This window comes from Mustela nivalis (assembly GCF_964662115.1).
Source record: "Mustela nivalis genome assembly, chromosome: 19".
NCBI lineage: Eukaryota > Metazoa > Chordata > Mammalia > Carnivora > Mustelidae > Mustela > Mustela nivalis.
Window position 1 is genome coordinate 24,921,611 of NC_139038.1, and position 16,802 is coordinate 24,938,412.

At 44.5% G+C, this 16,802-nt stretch overlaps 1 protein-coding gene across 1 annotated transcript in view; it reads right to left on the reverse strand.

The window, feature by feature from the left end:
- IQCK (IQ motif containing K) overlaps positions 1 to 16,802 on the reverse strand; it is a 102,041-nt gene that overhangs the window by 1,828 nt on the left and 83,411 nt on the right. The window lies entirely within an intron of this gene.

Consider the following 16,802-nt stretch of genomic DNA (forward strand, 5'->3'; position numbering starts at 1 on the left):
AGCAAACTCTGATGTGTGGAGGTCCACGACATCGGAACTCACTGAGCACCTGCTCTGGTTCTGGGGCCATGGACCTACCAGGGAAGAACGCGGGGCCACTGTGTTCCAAGGACGGAATCGAAAGCTTCAACCATGTAATGTTCATGGCTATTCTTTTTGTCCCCCAGTTTTATTGAAAAATAATCGACATACACCACTGTATAATTTTAAGGCAGATAGCAAGATGGTTTGATTTACATATATGGTCAAACATTTACTCCAATGGGGTTCACTGACCCCCACCTTCTCACACAGATCCAATAACAAGAAAATCTTGTGATGAGAACGCTTGGGATCTACTCTCTTCACAACTTTCCTATGTATCATTCAGGAGTGTTAGCTGCAGTCATTTTGTTGTACATTAGAGCCCTAGTGCTGATTTATCATGTAACTGGAGGTTTATATCGTCCCTGGTAACCACAAGTCTGATCTCTTTTCCTGTGAGTTTGGGTTTTGTTCTGTTTTTTTTTTTTGTTTGTTTAGATTCCCCATATAAATGAGATCATACAGTATTTGTCTTTCTTTACCTGATTTATTTCATTTAGCATAATGCCTTCAAAGTCCATCAAGCTATTCTTAATGTAGTTCAGTAGAAGGTCAAAAGTGTTCTTTGCGGGTCAGGGAAACTGAAGAAAGGAAGTTTTACTGAAGACGATGACACATTCCAGGCTCTTGACTCCGTCCAATCTGTCACCACTCACCTTGCTCCCCCACCCACCCAAAATTAAAATCTCAGGATAACACTGGGGTGAATGCAAGGTCAGAAGGGAATCTCTTCCAGTCTTTCATGGTCTGGAAAAGAATGTGATCTGGGGGATTTCCTGCATCGGCTAAACAGGAAAGTTGGCAGAACACAGGACAGCACAACTTGTAAGGGAAATTGTCCCAATAGGGAAAAGCCCCTTCCCTAGAAAAATAGGGAAACCAGTCCCCCAGGGTGGGGGGAGGGGGAGTCCCTTTAGAAAGACCCTCTCATTTAAAAAAAATTTTTTTTAAGGTTTTATTTATTTATTGGAGGGACAGCGTGCACTTGCGCAAGTCGGGGGGTTCAGGTAGGGAGAGAGAGAGAGAATCAGGAATCTCCAGCAGCTTCCGTGCTGAGCACAGAGCCCAAAAGCAGGGCTTGATCTCAGGACCTCAAGATCATGACCTAAGCTGAAATCAAGAGTTGGTTGCTTAACCAGCTGAGTCGCCCAGGCGCCCCCAAGAAAGACTCTTGTTTTTAAGAAGTTTTTGTTTCTAGCGTTCCAAGTGCTTGTCCTGGACATTAATGCCTGAAGGTTCTTCTGAGTAAAGTCACAGGCTCTGATCACACATGGGGAGGAGTGTTGTAGCCGAAAGCGTGTTGTTAGCGTGTAGGGCACAGACCCAAGCATGGACTGAGGTGGGGACACCATCACGGGCAACACAGTTACTTCCTGTTGGATGTGGACTGAAAAGCTTTCAGCAGCCCAGGCTAGCACAGCAGTCCTCAAGCTGGGGCTTTCGAAGGGTATTTGGTCATGGTTTATTCAAAGAGAGTCACCCTCCAAGTCCTCAGCTGTGGACAGTGTGGACTTGTGGTTGGTGGGGTTTATATTGATTCCCTTTCCTACCTCCCCTGGTCCTGGCACTGGCTAGTGTGTAAAAAATCCCCAGGTGGCAAACAAGGAGGCAATCAGTCCGCCAGAGTCTCCTTCCCGTGTTTTCTGTGTTTAATAATTATCAAAAGTTAAAGTGTATTTATTTGGCTTTGTGCATTACTAATGACTTAATAACTCAAACTAGAAAAAGTATTTTTAATACTTAGAACCTGTGGTCACTGGAAATTTTAAAGAATTGTTTTGAGTGGGGGGTGCCTGGGTGGCTCAGCCGGTAAAGCCTCTGCCTTTGGCTCAGGTCATGGTCTCAGGGTCCTGGGATCCAGCCCTGCATCTGGTGCTCTGCTCAGCAGGGAGCCTGCTTCCCCCTCCCCCATCTGCCTGCCTCTCTGCCTACTTGTGATCTCTCTCTCTGTGTCAAATAAATAAAATCTTAAAAAAAAAAAAAAGAATTGTTTTGAGTGTATACACCGTTTTTTGTTTCATATACATACAAAAGCTGTCCAAGTAACCACCGTGAATATCCCATGTGCCTCTACATCCTATTGATGACAATGGTCCTTCAGAGCCAAGGATGCTCTATGCCTCTGAAGGTGCTTTCCCAGGATCCTGCTGATCCTTGATGTGATCCGGATGGGAAAGTTGAGCAACTGAGTGGGGATGGCAGATTCCCGACTGGTAGGCCTTGTCAATTTCCACATTCGATTTTAAGCTATCAGCCTCATCAGAGCTGGGAGGCGGTCTGCTCCACCCTATGGAACAGCTCAGTTCTGGGCTGCTCTCGGTCCAGACAGGGAGGTATGCGGGAAAACCTCAGGGGCAAGATAGTGCTCTAGGCAGGGTCAGGGGGAGCAGCACTGTTCCCAGCATCACTGGGAAGCTGTTAGAAGTGCAAATCCAGGGGCGCCTGGGTGGTTCAGTGGTTTAAAGCCTTTGCCTTCGCATGATCTCAGGGTTCTGGGATTGAGCCCTGCATCGGACTCCCTGCTCAGTGGGGAGTCTGCTTCCCCCTCTCTCTGCCTGCCTCTCTGCCTACTTGTGATCTCTCTCTCTCTCTTAAATAAATAAAATCCTTAAAAAAAAAAAAAAGAAGAAGAAGCACAAATCCACAGTTCCACCCACACCTAAAGAATATCAGCAGCAGTGGAGCCCAGCCAGTTTGTGTTGTCAACAAGCCCCCCCAAGGGATGACGGATACATCAGAGTTTGACCCGCTGCCGCTGGTTCTCCACCTTGGTTGTGTTTAAGAATTACCTGAGCTGCGTCTAGCCTATTAGTGCCTGGGTCTCACCCTAGACATTCTGATGTAATTGGTCTGAGGCCCGGGTATTGAACAGTATTCAAAGTTCCCCTATGTTGCTAATGCTCAGTCAGTGTTGAAAAACCCAAACTGGGGTTGGAGTCCCTTAAAAAAAAAAAAAAAAAGTGACCATAAAGACCCTTACAGTTCAGAAGAGCCTAGAGTTCCCCTCCATGTCTCAAAATGGAAGCAGTTTGATGACCTCTCTGGCCCACAGTTGGCAGACAGTCGCTAGAGGCTTCCAGTAGCCAGAGAGGGAAGGAAGACTGCTGGGAAGAATTCAGCCTTTGGGTTTTCTGTTGTTCCTCAGTCCTGCCTGAAGGAAGAATTCACCTGGTCCCCTCTGTCCCCGTATCAACCAATTCCTGCCCATGCCTTGATAACCTCTCTTAGCCACCCATATACTTCGGCTTTGCCTGGGGAAAAAGCCCTTATTATCTTTTTGCAATTATTACACAAGCGTCTTGAGAAAGGAGAGCAGAGAGTGAGGCTAGGACCGCTCCTCCAAACTGAAAAATCAAAATACTATCTAGAGTTGATGGACTGGAAATAAAGATGGATGTGGAGCTCCAGGATGGAATCACCTGGGGATATCTGAACGTCCTCAATGCCCACCCCAGCCAGTCAGGTCAGAGTTGCTGGAGTGCGGGGCCTCTCCACTGGTGTCCCCACCCTGGGGAAGTGGCATTATCCAGTGACACTGAGTATGCACACTCCCCACAATGCAGCGACTGCTCTCCTTTTGCTGTCCCCCCGGGGAAACCCTTGCACACACGTCTGAGCCACGTGGATTAAGATGTCCGCGATAGCAGGAAGCTTCAAAGAACCCAAATGTCAATCAATAGCTGCCTGGATAAACAAATCGTGGTCTGCCTGAACGGTGAGTATACAGCAGGGAACGTGAATAAACCACAGCTACACCTGTTGCCTTAGATGCGCTCACCCACGTTGAAGGAAAGGTGGAAGGTGCAGGGTAATACGTATAGTGCGATTCTATTTGCAGCAGATCTAAATACCGAGGAGTGCCTCTAAAGATGAGAAAAACTCTAAAAGAGGCCAGAGAACGGGGCGTCTGGCTGGCTCAGTACAGCATGTGACTCTTGATCTCAGGGTTGTAAATTCGAGCCCCTGTTGGGTGTAGAAATTACTTAAAAATAAAATCTTTTTTAAAAAAAAAAGGGCAAGAGAACAATTAGCCCCAAAGTCAGGATAAGTGGCTTCACTGGGGGAGAAGAAGCTTTAAAGGTGTTGACAGTATTCTATTTCCTTAACTGGGATGGTAGTTATACGTGAGTGCTTGCCCCAGAGTTATATGTGCATTGTGGTCAATATTGTATGAATCTTTCCCCTACCCCCCAAAAAACAGGTAAAATGAAATAAAAATGATATGTTACTTGAAATGACAAAGCCAACTAATGAACAGAAAAGAACAATTTAACTGCTTTGGGAGGGTGGAGATGGGGTATAAGTGAACTCGCCCTCATCTGTCATAGCAGGAAATCAGATACTGTCTAAAATCATATCTATCATATCAAAAATCACAACTATTCAGAGAGGAACAGCTAAGAGCTCAAAGTGAATGCTGTAGCAGAGGGTGTAAAAGGGATGACGCTGGTTATGTCCTTCTGTCCATCCTCCACAGTAGTCCTCCCTTATCCTTGGGGGACGGGTTCTAAGACCCCCAGTGAATGCTCATAGCCAGCAATAAGGCAGGGAGATGGGTACTGTCTTTTAACCATGGGAACCATGTGCAGGGATTAAAAGTTAAGAAACAGATAAAAGTCTCCCCTTGGTGGTTTTCTTCCTCATTTTGGCAGAACAGAGCCTTGCACAGGTAGGTCCTCAGGTGGGTAAAAGGAGGGAGCTTGGAAGGAGGCAGCAGGGGAGGAGAAGGTGGCGATGACTGAACGAAAGAACCTGGTTTCCATTTTAGTTTAGAGACATCATCACGGTTGGCCTCCAACACCAACAGACAGATGCCTCCGTGCCCCTGCACCGTCCTTGTCCCCCTCAGCAGGCTGGTGCACAGCCAGTTCCGGAAGGGCTGGAGTGGAGAGTGGAAAATCCCAGAGACAGGAGCCAGCCCTTCAGCTTCAATTAAAGGCAGTGTGACAAGAAAGGCTCTGCATACTAATGAGACTTGCTAGGGTTTTCCTCCTCTCAGTCACCCTCCTCCTCTCCTGTTCCAGTCAGTGACCAGGCTGAGAATTCCGGACAGTTGGGAGAAACTGCCTAAGGCTTGAGACACAGGAAATTCAGGGACCAAGGGGTCATGCAGCCTCTCACTCGGGTTGCCCAGATGTGGCCTCAGAACGAAGCATCGCATGGGACAGATCCCTGGGCTGCTCTAGACCTTGAGAATCAGATTCCAGGAGTGAATCCTGGCACTCAACATCCCCCACCTCGTGCTCTGAGTGATCCCTTTGATGTGATGGGCTTGGGAAAGCGCACGCTACGGCTCCGCCAGCACTCAGCACCTGTCTCCCGAGGGCCCAGGTGCGAGATGGTGCTGGGAGAGCAAGACAGACAAGGCCTGCCCGGTGCTTGACACGGAGTCCGGGCCTGAGTTAGGCACTCAGTAAACACGACCTATTATTATTATCTTTAGGGCGTAGTCTTGGATCTCCAGGAGCTCACAGTCCAGAGGGGGAAGCAGAAAAATAAACGGGATTACAAGAGCCGAGAGATGCGCACACAGCACAGGGAGAGGTCATGACCTGAGCTGAAGGCAGACACTTAACGACTGAGCCACCCAGGTGCCCCAAGAAAACTCAAAAAGCATTAACTAGCCCCCAGTTGCCAGGATTCGAGGTAAATAATACAAGCAGACACTTCTGTGGCACTGTTCGAGCCCTTCACACATACGAAGTGATGGTGAGCTAAGTGCCATGATTCTCCCCAGTCTGACAGACAGGGAGACCGAGGCCCACGGGTTATGTGGCTTGCCCGTGGTCACACCACGGGCTCTCTGGCTCCTGCATTTGTGCTTTTAACCCCTGCAAGGTCATGGTCTTACAGTGTCTCTCACCAGTAGATGAAGATTTCCATACTCAAAGATGCCACAACGAGACTCGCAGACAAAGGTGTTCACTACCGCGTTGTCTTACCACAAAAACAGCTTGGGGACAACCTAAAGGCCCAACAGTGATTGGGAATAATCCAATCACTGGGGAATGAAGAGGTGTCTGACAATTTATAAACTTGGTAAAACATATGAAGTCACTAAAACAAAGTGATGCTTTTGCCAAGTTCGAAGGAACAGGGAGAAATGTCAAGCGGAATACAGTGAAGCACATTTTCTGCAAATTTTGACGATGCAGATTTTAAAATTGCTCAATACCAAAGGTTAACATTGTCTCCAAGGGGGACACCAAGGCTCTGTCTGTTGGTCTGGAAGCCAAACAGGATGATCTTTCTAAAGGGTAAAAGTGGAAACCAGTTTCTTTCACTCATTCTACTCTGCCCCTTTTTTCCCAACTCCCTTTCTAAAAAAATTTTTTTTGGAGAACAAATGACTCCTATTTTACATTTACTCCTGGTTGGGGCCTTCCAAAGTATGTCATTAAAATGGGTGTTTTTTTTTTGGTGGGTACCTGAGTGGCTCAGTTGGTTAAGCAACTGCCTTAGGCTCAGGTCATGATCTGGAAGTCCTGGAATCGAGTCCTACATCGGGCTCCCAGTTCCATGGGGAGCCTGCTTCTCTCTCTGACCTTCTCTCCTCTCATGCTCTCTTTCACACTCTCTCTCTCTCTCAAATAAAAAAATAAAATCTTAAAAAATATATATTTTGGTAGGGGCCGCCTGGGTGGCTCAGTTGGGTAAGCATCAGCCTTTAGCTCAGGTCATGGGCTCCAGGTCCTGGGATCCAGCCTATTTCTCCCTCTCCTTCAACCCTTCTCCCCCATTTGTGCTGTCTCTCTCGAGTAAATAAATAAAATCTTTAGAAAAAAAAAGATTTTTAAGGATTTTATTTATTTATCTGACAGAGATCACAAGCAGGCAGAGAGGCAGGAAGAGGAGTGGGGGGAAGCAGGCTCCCTATTGAGCAGAGAGCCTGATGTGGGGCTTGATCCCAACACCCTAGGATCATGACCCAAGCCGAAGGCAGAGGCTTTAACCCACTGAGCCACCCCCGCGCCCCTAGAAAAAAAATTTTTTTAAATATTTACTTATTTATTTCAGAGAGAGAAAAAGAGAGTGCGCCCGCGGGTGCACGAGTTGGGGAAGGTGCAGAGGGCGAGGGAAAGCGAGTCTTAAGCACACACGTGCTCAGTGTAGAGCCCCACGCAGGGCTTGATCTCACAACCCTGAGATCACTACCTGAGCTGAAACCAAAAGTCCGACAGCTAACCAAATTCACCACCCAGGTGCTCCAAGAGGATAATGTATTTAAAGTGCCTAGTGCTAGGTCCGGCACGTAGTGGATACTCAACTAATGTGACTTCTTTTCTCCAACATGGACTGTAGAAATACCAGCTGAAATGCTGCTAGAGAGTTCACTTAGCATTTTTAAAAATTCACAGCATGTCACTCATCTGCAAGTTATTTCTCTTGCAAGCTCACTATCAAAGAGTTAAGAACTTGAAAGTTAGCAGAAACCAGCGTAGATGGCTTGTGTGTGCCCCAAACTCTGCCATATTGGTCCCAGGAGAACCTCTGCAACCTCTCCCAGAACATGTGTGCTCATTCTGTAAACCTCATTCTGGCAACCGCAGCTATCAGATATCCCAAGAGTATAACTGAATTGAGGAACGCAACGGTGTGTCCCAATGGCGGATGATCACATTAAACAGTGTGCAACATCGTTAGATGTCATGGAAATTAAAGGCATGACAAGATAGCTAGCGCACATCCCCCCACCCGGGTGGTTACAATGAAAGAGACTCAGCATATCAAGGGTTAGCAGGGACGCAGAGCAACTGGAAAGCTCAGGTACCACTGGTGGGAATGGGAAATGGTGCAACCACTTTAGAAAAGGACTTGGCAGTATCCCCTAAAATTAAATATTATATATACTCCCAGACCCATCAATTCCACTCCCGGTAGTCTAACTGAAGTGAGCCAGAAAACATATACAAAGACATTCATAATAGCAGTATTTTTCATAATAGCCAAAAACTGGGTAAAACTCAAGCGTTCATCAGTAAAGTGAACGGATATACAAGCTGTAATGAGATTCATTAGAAAGAATACTGTGCGTCAGTGAAAAAGAGCAAACGACTGTTATGCTCAACAATCTGGCTGAATCTTCCAGACTTAATGCTCAGCAGGCACAAAGGAATTCACCCTGTGTTTTTCATTTATACGAAGTTTGAGAATAAGCAAAACTCTTCTATGGTTTTAGGAGTCATAATAGAGTTTGCCTTGGGGTTGGGGGCTGTCAGCTGGAGAGGGGCATGAGAGAGCCCGCAGAGGGGCTGGATATGTCTTTATCTTGATCTGGGTGGTGGTTATGCCGGCGTATACACACATAGAAGTTCACTGGGGACTAGTATATCCTACTGCCTGTGAGTTCCACTTCAAAGACAAACTAAACTAAAATAAAATAAATTGGAAAATGGGGAGGAAGAGAATAAAGATCCAAGGACTTTTTAATTCAGAGCCAGGGCCAGAAGTCTTAGGTACCTCATCAGTCCCTGGGGGGGGGGGGGGGGCGGAGGATTGCAACAGAATATTAACAATATCACATAATTAATCAAGAAACTTGCATTAATGGAATGCTGGGCACTATGTTCATTTATCATCTCATTCAATCTCCCCAGCCACTCTGGGAGGTAGATGTAATCATTATTTCCATTTTAATAATGAGGAAACTAAGAGTCAGACACACTAAGCAACTTGCCCGGGGTCATAAAGCTAAGTAAATTGTCATGCCAAGATTCTAAACCTGGTCTATCTGAGATCAAAATCCATGGTCCACACCATCAAGTCATAGCACTACAAAGTAAGAATTGGGGTCCCTGATCCTGACCGAGAATCATCTAGTGGAGTTTATAGTCAACTTCCATACTTTCCAATTAAGAAGGCATGGGATATACAATATATATTACCAAGATTTTATTTCTCTTCTACTTTACTGGACTGACTTTTAAAAATCAGAGTATTCTTCCACTATAAAAACAAAACACAGGCATAATAGAAAATTGGAAGAACACAAAAAAAGTGTAAAAAAAAAATCTACGAATATAACTCCATGTCCCCCCAGTGGGGGAATAAATGGTGGAAGCCTTTTTGTCTAAAAAGAAACGTATGTTGACATTCAAGCAGTAAAGGTCAGTAGTCTGATTAAGTTTATCTCCCTTTCTAGACAGTGTCAGATGTTGAGCTGCATCATTTTAAGGAAAGTTGAGCCTTGGAAGCCACAAGGCACTGGGGAGAATTTAACAATCTTGAATGTGCAATAATTAAGACTTATTGCTGACTTCTAAACAGTGTTACTTCAGTAAACTCAGTGAAGTTTCCTTGGAGGCAGTGTTTTAAGTGGGGACATTTGGTGCTGGAAGCGACAACATTGGTTATATTGAGACCGAAACATGGGGATTATCAAATTTTGACCCTGAAAAGGATCTGGAGTCCTAGAAAGGGAGATATTTAATAAAAGGCTTGTTTTTTTTATAAGTATGGCCCCGATGGGAGAAGGGAACCACCAAGGCAAAACCAGTGACAGAGGCATGGGAGCAGAGTGGAGTTGCTCAGATCACACCTTCTGGAACCAGAACCCTACCATCATTTACCAACGGAGTGACCTGAGCAAAGTCTCTGAAGCCCTTGGAAGCCTCAGCTCCTTCTGGGGTAATAACAGCTTCCTCTCAGGGGCATGAAGGATCAGATGAGATGACCTGACACATAGCAGGTGCTCAATAAAATTCTTTTTGGGGGGTGAGATTTTATTTTTTTATTTGACAGAGGGAGGGAGAGAGAGAGCACAAGCAGAGGGTGTGGCAGAGGGAGAGGGAGAAGCAGGCTCCCCGCTGAACAGGGAGCTTGATGTGGGGCTTGATTCCAGGACCCTGAGATCATGACCTGAGCGAAAGGCAAATGCTTAACTGCCTGAACCACCCAGGTGCTGCAAAATTCTTTTTTTTTTTTTAAGGTGTTATTTTTGAGTCATCTCTACACCCAACTCACAACCCGAGATCAAGAGTTGCCTGTTCTACTGACCAAGCCAGCCGGTACCCCTCAATGACATTGCTTCTTTTTAAAAAAATCTTTTATTTATTTACTTAAGAGAGCACATACAAGCGGTGGCGGGAAGAGGGAGCAGCAGAGGGGGAAGAAGAAGCAGACTCTCCACTGAGCAGGGAGCCTGGTGCAGGGCTCCATCCCAGGACCCCAGGATCATGACCTGAGCCAAAGGCAGACACCCAACCAACTGAGTACCCAGGATTCCCTCAATGAAACTATTTCTTAATCATACAAGTAACAGAGTGTCTGTAGAAAAACTGGAAAATATGCTATTTTCGAACAGATATTTAAATGCATTTTCTTTAAGTCTTGTGGATAAGCTTTATGTGCTATTCGTATGTCTATATCTGTATAAGCATTTTCTCTCCACATCTGTTTCTGAGGGTAGGTCCATTTAGCTGAATTGCATCAAGACTGGAGTTTCAGCACAGCTGATTACCCCACCACCATCCACTAGGCTGCCCTTCAAAATCCAGTGTCTCCAAAAGCCCAGTGAGTCATGGGTGTGAATGAACAGACGAACCCCATCAGCCGCGTCTTGTGACTTTTTTATTTATCTCTGCATTCTCAGCTGCCGCTGCCAAGACTGAACCTTTAGAAATATCCCAAGCATTTTGAATTAGCCTGGGTATAAACAGTCTCATCCAGTTCAGACTGGTAGAAGCTCGTATATTAAATGTTGCCTTTAAGCGAAAAGGAAACAAATCCTCCAGTTTATTTTTAAGCAGTTCCTTTACAAGTGTAACAATTTAATAACTAATTGAGAAATCATTTCGATCTGTACTGAGGGTCTGGGGTGGTATTCACTCATAATCTTAGTGCTTGGTCCAGAACCCTGAGCAGACAGAGCTCAAGTCAAGAAACTCCAAGGACTAAGAAACCAAACTTATCAATGTTCAGAAAGGGGTTGGGAATTCACAAACCAAGAGTTTCAACCACAGGATTCTTCCCAGTAGGAAAAATACGGAAAAGAAAATGTGAATGTTTCTGACTGTGGATACTGGTGAGAAACATATTTACCTCCAAACAAAACTGCATTTTGGAAAGGATTACTCTTAACACCTATGTCATTCTTAACCCATAAATGTCTCCTAAATGCATCTACCTCCGTCCATTCCCACTGCCAACTGGTCACCTAATTTGTCTCCCACTTGCGGCCACATCCATCCTTCTAGATAGCCCATCTGATGCCGCCACTGCTCAGCTAGAACTCTTTAAAGGCTCCCTGCTGCCCTCAGGATCAAGGCCACTGTCTTTAATAGGATCTGTGAGGTCACTGCTCTCTCCCCGCTGCCCCGTCACCCTGCGTACTGCTTTTGCCACACAGGCCTTCTTCTTCCAGGCTCAAGGTCCTTACTTAGGTCTTTTTCTCATCCTGGAAAGCCCTCCCTGGCCCTGACATCTAGTTAATTCCTAGTTTACTTCTGATCTCAGCCTTGCAGGAACCTAGTCAAATTCCCCAGCTAATCTCTGGTGGCACCCTGAACATCTCTGAAGCAGTCATCACAGTCTATAATCAAGTACTTGTGTGATTACTGGAATAGTGTCTGCTTCCCCCACTAGATTTGGGGTTTCCAGGAGAGGAAGGTGCTGGTGTATGGTATCCATTGTCTCCCCAGCACTTGGAAGTGTCCAGTCCACCCCCAGGGCAGGTTCTCAATCAATATTTGTTGATCTAATTAAGAAATTGGACGCTAGCTTCCTTCTGTAAGCCCCAACCACCCTCTCTCTCAGCCTCTAGGACACAAAAGGACACACATCTTTCCTGGGAAAAAAAATACCCAGACTTTAGTATCAGAGAAGTAAATGTTTGCATTTGGGCTCAGCACTTACTACCAGCACACCTTAGGCCCAGTCATTAAGCCTTTTGAAGCTTCTGTTTCCTTGCCTGTAGCACTGGGTTCTCCATGGATCTTACTGCACAGGTAATCTTCATATTTAAATATATTAACTGAGGTCACATACAAAAATCCACCAGAAGAATGATCAACAAAACAGATGCAGCAGGTGCATAATCATAAAGGGTATTTCTTGGGGTGTCTGGGTGGTTCAGTAGGTTAACCTTCTGCCTTTTGGCTTAGGTTGTGATTTCCGGGTCCTGGGATCAAGCCCTGCATCTGGCTCCCTGCTCAGCGGTGAGTCAGCTTTTCCCTCTTCCTCTGTGATCTCTCTCATTCTTGCTCCCTCACAAATAAATAAATAAAATCTTCAAAAAAAAAGGTAGCTCTCATTGTGGTTCAAACTGCTGTGTGCTTGCTTTCCTGGGCTAAACCCCTTTAACCCCTGCTGCCTCTACAAAGTAATCCAAAGCAACAAAATATATTGGCAGCCTGCTGCTTTCCTTTTTTGCATTCTTTTGTCAGCATCTACTGTGTGTTGGTTGATGCTGGACATAAAATGGTGCACATGCCAGACAGAGCCATTGCTCTCTTGGAGCTAATCCATGTTTTAATTAAAAGATAAGTGTTTTTAATATGTAAACAATATCTTCCATAGCTACACAAATGGAATCAGACCATCTCATGGCTGTTGCTGAGAAATGATTCTAAGAAACTAATCTGAAATACATACAAAGATTTAGGAATGAAGACATCAATTTGGTGCATGATATTTAAAACACTGGTCTTTGGTTGATGTAGGGAATATTTAATGTCTACTCTTTATTTTTTTTAAAAAATAGAGTCTTCTTAAATTTTTTAAAGTAATCTCTACACCCAATGTGGAACTCAAACTCAAAACCCCAAGATCAAGAGTTGCATGTCCCACCAACTGAGCCAGCTGGGCGCCCCTTAGGTCTTCATTATGATTGCAATTCCCAGGCTGATAGTAAAGACATGAGCGTCAGCCTATCATCTCCATTTCAGCTACATTCTGAAACTTTTAATATAGCTAGCAACAATAACAACAATGATGAAAACAATAATAATAATTATTATTATTACATAGGAGCACTGAGGTGGCTCAGTCGGTTAAACATCTGACTCTTGATCTCAGTGTAGTGAGTTCAAGCCTCATGTTGGGCTCCACACAGGGCATGGAGTCTACTTAAAAAATAAAAACATAGAAAGTAACTATAAGTACTATTTATTGAGTCATATGTGTGCTACGCTTTATATTCCTACATTCCTTTAATCTTCACAAGAACCCTATTATTATTATCTGAATTTTTCAGGTGAGAACATCGAGATTCAGAAGGTTAGTAGATTTTTTAAGTTGCAAATGTAAGATTTGACTCTTATTTGTGCCTCTTCTACTGCTTTTAGGGAAATCATCTCAATGTTTGAATGAAAAGATTGAGGTTTTCAATATGTAAGAATATCTTCAATATTCAAATATTACACTGTTTTAGGAATCAAGGCAGCCATGGCGTCAATATTTACAATGGTGAAGTTCAGAAACAAGTGTCTGATAGGAAAAAAACTAAATTATGTGCTAAGAATATGTAAAATAAGTTTACAATATAGAAGGATGTTCACAACGTAGAGTTAGGGAGACATGAAAATAATTGTTATGGAGCTTGATTTCACTGATGTAAAGTTAAAGTTGCATTTTCAAAAACATTGACAATGAAGATGACAACTGGAGATACACAGCTCCCAGAATTGCCAAAAACAGTATCCAAAAAATAAAGAATATTCAAATTTCATGAATTAAAATCTTACTATAAAGCTACGGCGATGGAGACTGTGTGGTCCTAGCATAAGAATAGACATATAGATCAACAGAAAGAATTGAAAGTCCAGAAACCCTTACGTTCATGTTCAACCAATTTTCAACAGAAGTGCCAAGATCACTTCAACGGGGAAAGAAGAGTCTGTTTAACGAGCGTTGCTGGGTGCCGGCACAGCCACATGGAAAAGGATGGAGTTGGACCCTTCCCTTAGGCCATATACAAAAATCAACTCAAAATGGGTCAAAGACTTAAAGGAAACAACTTGAATCAAGCAACTCTTAGAAAATAAATAAATAAATAAATCTCCACGATCTCGGATTGGGCCATGGTTTCCTAGATATGATACCAAGGGCAGAAGCAACAGATGAAAAAATACATGTACGTTATCAAAATTGAAAACTCTAGTGCTTTAAGACACCAAGAAATGAAAAGACAGCCCACAAAACTGCAGAGTATGTGTCTAAAAAGAAACGTGACTAGAATATACAAGGAACTCTTGCAGTTCGACAATAAAATGATAATCCAGTTTAAAAAGGCAAAGGATCTGAATAGGCATTTCTCCAAAAAAAGATACACAAATGGCCAATAAGCACATGAAAAGATGCTCAACATCATTAGGCATCAGGGAAACATAAATCGAACCACAACGGGATACCACTTCACACCCCCTAGGATGGCTAGAATCCAACAGACAGATAATAAAGAGTGTTGGCAAGGATGTGCAAAAACTGGAACTCTCATCCATTGCTGGTGGGAATGTAAAATGGTTTAACCCCTCTGAATACAGTCTGGCAGTTCCTCAAACAGTTGAATCTAGGGTTACCATATGACCCGGCAATTCCACTCTTACGTCTATACCCAAAAGAAATGAAATTGCGTGTTCGCACAAAACCAGTGCATGAAATGTTCATGGTAGCCCCCTAATGGAAATGAGTCAAATGTCCATCAACCGACGAAGAGGTCAATGAGATGTGATATATCCATACCATGGAATGTTACTCAGTTATGTTATGAGCTGAATGGTGATCTCCCCTCAAGTGACTGTATTGGAAATAAGACCTTTAAGGAGGTGATCAAAGTTAATGAGGTCATAAGGGTGGAGCCCTAATCTCATAGAACTGGTACCGTCCTAAAGAGAGGAAGAGATACAGAGCTCTCCCTCCACTGTGCGAGGTAGCAGCTGGGAGGCAGCATCCGCAAGCCTGTAGAAGAGCTCTCACCAGACCCTGCCCGCGTCGTCCTTGGCACCCTGATTTCCAACTGCCCCCCTCCAGTGCCGTGGGAAAATGTCTGTTGTTCAAGCCGCCTAGTCTGCGGTATGTTGTTAAGGCAGCCTAAGCTAACTAATACAAGCCATAAAAAGAAATGAAGTATAGATAAATGCTATGACATGGATGGTTCTTGAAAACATTGTGCTGAGTGAAATAAACCAGTCATGAGGGCAACTCTGCAGAGACAGGAAGTAGATTAGCAGTTGTCTGGGGCTGGGAGGAAGGGGGCTCTTGGCAGTCATGGCTAAGGGTTTCTTGTGACGTGACGAAAAGATGCTAAAATTGATCGCAGTCATGGTTGCAAATTCTGTAAAAATACTAAAAGCCACTGTCTTGTACACTTTGAATTGTATGACATATGAACTATATCTCAATAAAGCTGTTTTTAAGAAAGAAAGAGGACCTCTCAATAGTGGTCATCTCTGGGGCACCTGGGTGGCTCAGTGGGTTAAAGCTTCTGCCTTCGGCTCGGGTCATGATCCCAGGCTGCTGGGATCGAGCCCCGCATTGGGTTCTCTGCTTGGCGGAGAGCCTGCTTCCCCCACCCCTCTCCCACTGAGCCACCCAGGCACCCCTACATTGCTTTTATAGTAGGCAAACACACACACCTGAAACTAAATGTTCACAAATGAACATCCCTTACTATAAGCAATGCATACTAACATTTTCTAGATCTACTCTTTTATTTTTTAAAGATTTTATGATTTATTTTACGGAGAGATAGAGAGCACAAAGAGGGGGAAGGGCAGAGGGAGAAGGGGAGAGAATCCCAGGCAGACTCCACGCTGAGCTCAGAGCCCCCCCACGGGGCTGGATCTCAGGTCCTGAGCCAAAATCAAGAATCAGACACTCGGGGCGCCTGGGTGGCTCAGTGGGTTAAAGCCTCTGCCTTCGGCTCGGGTCATGATCCCAGGGTCCTGGGATGGAGCCCCACATCGGGCTCTCTGCTCTGTGGGGAGCCTGCTTCCTCGTCTATCTCTGCCTGCCTCTCTGCCTACTTGTGATCTCGGTCTGTCAAGTAAATAAATAAAAAATCTTAAAAAAAAAAAAAAAAAAAAGAATCAGACACTCAACTGACCGAGCCACCCAGAGCCCCTACCCTTTTATTTTTTAAATGCTGTGGCAACCCACTAATTGATTTCACCATCCACAGTGGGCAAATAGCTCTAATAAGCTTCAAAAGTTGTATGGTTTACAGTAGTCACTGATCATTACTGGGCACCTAACATGAATGAGGCATTGGGGTAAGCATGTTTCACCCACTGTCTCATACAGGTCCCTTTGGGATCCAGTGAGGGAAGTACTTTTATTATTTCCATTGCACAGATGAAGAAACTAAACCACAGAGAGGTTCAGTAACTTGCTCAAGGTCACAGAGCCAGTGAGAATCTGCAGGTAAGTGTGAGCTCAAGTCTTTTCATTCAAATGACCTCTCAGCTGGACTTTTAGAGGGGTGTTAATTTCATTTCACAGTTAGAAGATGGGAGATCAGAAAGGTTAAGTGCCTTGCTCAAAGACACACAGCTAGGAAGCTTCCAAGCAGGGTTTGAAGGTACAGTCCAAGGCCTGGACTTTTTTTTTTTTTTGCCATCATTAGCGAGCTGCTCTCTCTGGACAGCTTCAAACGTCACTTTGAAACCTCTTAAGAGACTAGTCTCTAGAAGCCACGAAAAGCAAATGAGGGTAACTCCGACGCACATGGCAACGGGAGGATATTACATAGACTCAGCTTCTGCTACCTCCCTCCTACTTGG